Source organism: Babylonia areolata, chromosome 16, assembly GCF_041734735.1.
Source record: "Babylonia areolata isolate BAREFJ2019XMU chromosome 16, ASM4173473v1, whole genome shotgun sequence".
Classification (NCBI taxonomy): Eukaryota; Metazoa; Mollusca; class Gastropoda; order Neogastropoda; family Buccinidae; genus Babylonia; species Babylonia areolata.
The window spans coordinates 22,315,007-22,320,006 of record NC_134891.1 but is presented as its reverse complement, the minus strand read 5'-3'; positions in this window follow the sequence as shown (position 1 = coordinate 22,320,006).

Below are 5,000 nucleotides of genomic sequence, written 5' to 3'. Positions count from 1 at the left end.
GCACACACACATACAAATGCAGAAAAAATCCAGGGAAGATCGTTTTTAATGAAAGCTCACAAAAATCACACAATTCAAACATCAGCATTATTTTGTTCCACACTTTTTTTGGTCTTTTTTTTCTTTCTTCTAATTACATCTTTGGTGTAAAATCTCATTAATTTTATACTATTCATGAAAGAAAAGAAAATGTATTCAAAAGAATGTCATACATAACAAGCCTCTGTTTACATCACTTTAAATGTTGACATAATTAGCTGATTCAATACATAGGAAATAAGAATAGAAAATTAAATGAAATGGGAACAGAATATAAACACATTAAAATCAATGTGAAAAATGAAAAGGGTGAAGACGGATACAGCCCCTTTAAATTGCATTTAGAACAAATAATGACAAATAAAACTCTAAAACACTGAAATCTTGATTACAATAAAAGCAAAATACTGAATATATGTGCAAAGCTGCAATTGCCTGAACCCCTTTTTGTGTGTATGTACACACAGATGATCAAATTTATTTTCAATAAACATGTTAATGATCCTGAAATGCATGTAAGCTATCGGTGGATTTTTAGCAAATATCAAAGCAAAAAGTCAAAAAAATGTGCAGCTTCAAAAAAAAAACAACCAAAAAACAAAAAATCAATTCTTCAGTAAATATCAAAACAAATAGTCAACAGTGTGTGCATACAGAACATTTTTTTTTTTTTTAAAGGCTTAGAAAGAAAATAAACTGTGGGATAGGATGACTCAAATTTTCAATTGGTGTCTTCATAACATAGCAAAACACTTTTTCAAGGGGGGGGGGGGGGGGGGGGGGCAAGCTGCCCAACCCGAAACTCAAACACAGGAATTGGTTAAACTGGTTAATACCATTTATCATATTATTTCTTTTTCTTGTGTATGTGAGTATTAGCATCACACACGCCATATGCTGTACCATTACAGTGGCACGTATATATATATAGTATACTGTTAACGCAGCTAACTTCATGTCAGCTATTGGTGGATTTTTAGCAAATATCAAAGCAAAAAGTCAAAAAAATGTGCAGCTTATATATCTCATGATACATATGAGAGCAAAATCATATAATTTGTTCTCGATTATTCTGTCTGTTTCTCTACAATATACTACTTCTACTACTATCACTACTTATAATGATAATAATAATAATAATAACAACTGATAATGTCAAGAGACAAACTCTTCACAGTTGTTGTTGCTGTTGTTTTTATCTATTCATTCGTTTTATTTTCATTTGAATTTCAGTGTTTTGAACACTTTGAGTTTTGTGCGCTGTGTTTTCTCGACATGGCAAGCAAGAGAAACAAAAAAAACAAAACAAAAAGAATCTCAGGGTGTACTTGGTGCATCATTTAAGTGCACTATGTACTTGGTGCATCATTTAAGTGCACTATGTACTTGGTGCATCATTTAAGTGCACTATGTACTTGGTGCATCATTTAAGTGCACTATGTACATGGTGCATCATTTAAGTGCACTATGTACATGGTGCATCATTTTAAGTGCACTATGTACTTGGTGCATCATTTAAGTGCACTATGTACTTGGTGCATCATTTAAGTGCACTATGTACTTGGTGCATCATTTAAGTGCACTATGTACATGGTGCATCATTTAAGTGCACTATGTACTTGGTGCATCATTTAAGTGCACTATGTACTTGGTGCATCATTTAAGTGCACAATGTACTTGGTGCATCATTTAAGTGCACTATGTACTTGGTGCATCATTTAAGTGCACTATGTACATGGTGCATCATTTAAGTGCACTATGTACATGGTGCATCATTTAAGTGCACTATGTACATGGTGCATCATTTAAGTGCACTATGTACTTGGTGCATCATTTAAGTGCACTATGTACTTGGTGCATCATTTAAGTGCACTATGTACATGGTGCATCATTTAAGTGCACTATGTACATGGTGCATCATTAAAGTGCACTATGTACTTGGTGCATCATTTAAGTGCACTATGTACTTGGTGCATCATTTAAGTGCACTATGTACATTGTGCATCATTTAAGTGCACTGTGTACTTGGTGCATCATTTAAGTGCACTATGTACATGGTGCATCATTTAAGTGCACTATGTACTTGGTGCATCATTTAAGTGCACTATGTACTTGGTGCATCATTTAAGTGCACTATGTACATGGTGCATCATTTAAGTGCACTATGTACTTGGTGCATCATTTAAGTGCACTACGGGATCCAGGACATTTAGTCCTGAACAAGTTACTGAACTGAACAGAGTTTATAAGGCAATAAAGAATATTTTCTCATTATCACCAACACCAAAACATTCTATTTGTGGTGTTGAACACATGAACAATGCACGAGACCACACATGCCGTCATCCAAAAGGTATGCATACATCTTCTTTTTTTTTGTCTTCTTCTCACTTAACTCTGCAAAGAATCAGTCACTGGGGCGCTTCACGGAACAACTGTTTACCAGATTCCTTCAGGTCTGTTGGTTGCGTTTCAAGGGTTTGACACACAACGGGCAGACCTAACACAGAAATTAAAGTATAAAATGCTATATATAAAAAAAAAAATAATAATAAAAATGTGAAAACAGGAGACATATAGTTTAGACCACATGCAGTGCCTGCCTCTGTAATGAAGGGCTTCCAACAACTGTATGCATACCTTTTGAATGTCTGTCTGAGTGTGTATGCGTGTGCGTCTGAAATCTGATTGAATGACACAGGAAACGAATGATGAGCGCCCAGTGGCAGCCGTCAGTCGGCTCTACCCAGGTAGGCAGCCAGTGGTGCAAATGTCCCCGTGAATGTAAAGTGCTTAGAGCTTGGTCTCTGACCGAGGATAGGCGCTATATAAGTATCCACATCAATCAATCACACTGGACACCATGAGTTATGTGCCTTTGTCTTATAAAGAGTAGCAGCCCTAATTCCTTGGTCAATACATGTTTTTGGAGACTGTTGACATTCTTGATGTTCGTTGTATGCACACACACACACACACACACACACACACTACACATGAAAGAGATCCCACTAGCTTAACTCTCTCCATACGAACGGCAAAAGAGAAGACGTTAACAGCGTTTCACCCCAATTACCACCATCAAAATATTGCAAGTGGAAGGCTCTCATACTGAAGAGGTGAATGCTGACAAAGAATACCACAATTCTGACAACGGAAGCTAAAGGCTGGGTCATTGAGACACCCACAGGACATCCGAGGGGTCTGTAAAGAGGAGAAGAGAGGACTGGCCGTACTGAGTGAGTTAAGTCATATACCATTCTGTGTGTAGGAAAGGTGTAAAAATAATTCTTTTCATTTACAATATGACCAAAGCCTCCAGCTCCCACACATTAGCTTCCTTCTTGTTCTCTCTCACCTGACAACTTAACTCACTCAGTACGGCCAGTCCTCTCTTCTCCTCTACACAGACCCCTCGGATGTCCAGTGGGTGTCTGAATGACCCAACCTTTAGCTTCCGTCGTCAGAACTGTGGTATTCTCTGTCAACATTCACCTTTTCTGTACAAAAGCATTCCGCTTGCTATATTTTGATGATGGTAATTGGGATGAAACGCTGTTAACGTCGTCTCTTTCGCCGTTCGTATGGAGAGAGTTAACATCATGAACTACGTGCCCTCATCTTTATATAAAGAATAATAGCCCAAATTCCTTGGTCAATACAATTTATTTGGAGACTGTTAAGCATGTTAGTGGAGTGATGGCCTAGAGGTAACGCGTCCACCTAGGAAGCGAGAGAATCTGAGTGCACTGGTTCGAATCACGGCTCAGCCGCCGATATTTTCTCCCCATCCACTAGACCTTGAGTGGTGGTCTGGACGCTAGTCATTCACATGAGACGATAAACCGAGGTCCCATGTGCACATGCACTTAGCACACGTAAAAGATCCCATGGCAACAAAAGGGTTGTTCCTGGCAAAATTCTGTAGAAAAATCCATTTCTATAGGAAAAACAAATAAAAAAAGCACGCAGGGGAAAAAAAAAAAAAAGGGTGGCGCTGTATCATAGCAAAGCGCTCTCCCTGGGGAAAGCAGCCCGAATTTCACACAGAGGAATCTGTTGTGATAAAAAGAGAAATACAAATACAAATGTTGCTGACATTCTTAAAATTCACATCACACACACACACACACACACACACACACCACAGAATGAAAGAAAACCAACAAGGGCAGTTCCAATGTACCTACACAATAAGCGTGTGATTTGATCATAATAACTATGCTTAATCCATTCCCCTCACAAAATAAAAAATTATTCACGCATTCACTCATTCATTCTCGGCAAACTATATATTTATCATCACTAGTTAAAGTCACATACCATTCTGTGGTAGTAGGAACCATGCTGTATTGGCAGTATGACAAATGCCTGCACCACCCCCACATCCTGAACCATGCTGCCTGACCAATGCCTGCACCACCCCCACATCCTGAACCATGCTGTGTTGGCAGTATGACCAATGCCTGCACCACCCCAACATCCTGAACCATGCTGTATGACCAATGCCTGCAGCACCCCCACATCCTGAACCATGCTGTATGACCAATGCCTGCAGTACCCCCACATCCTGAACCATGCTGTACATGTATGACCAATGCCTGCAGTACCCCCACATCCTGAACCATGCTGTACTGGCAGTATGACCAATGCCTGCAGTACCCCCACATCCTGAACCATGCTGTACTGGCAGTATGACCAATGCCTGCACCACCCCTACATCCTGAACCATGCTGTACTGGCAGTATGACCAATGCCTGCACCACCCCAACATCCTGAACCATGCTGTATTGGCAGTATGACCAATGCCTGCACCACCCCAACATCCTGAACCATGCTGTATTGGCAGTATGACCAATGCCTGCACCACCCCCACATCCTGAACCATGCTGTACTGGCAGTATGACCAATGCCTGCACCACCCCCACATCCTGAACCATGCTGTACTGGCAGTATGACCA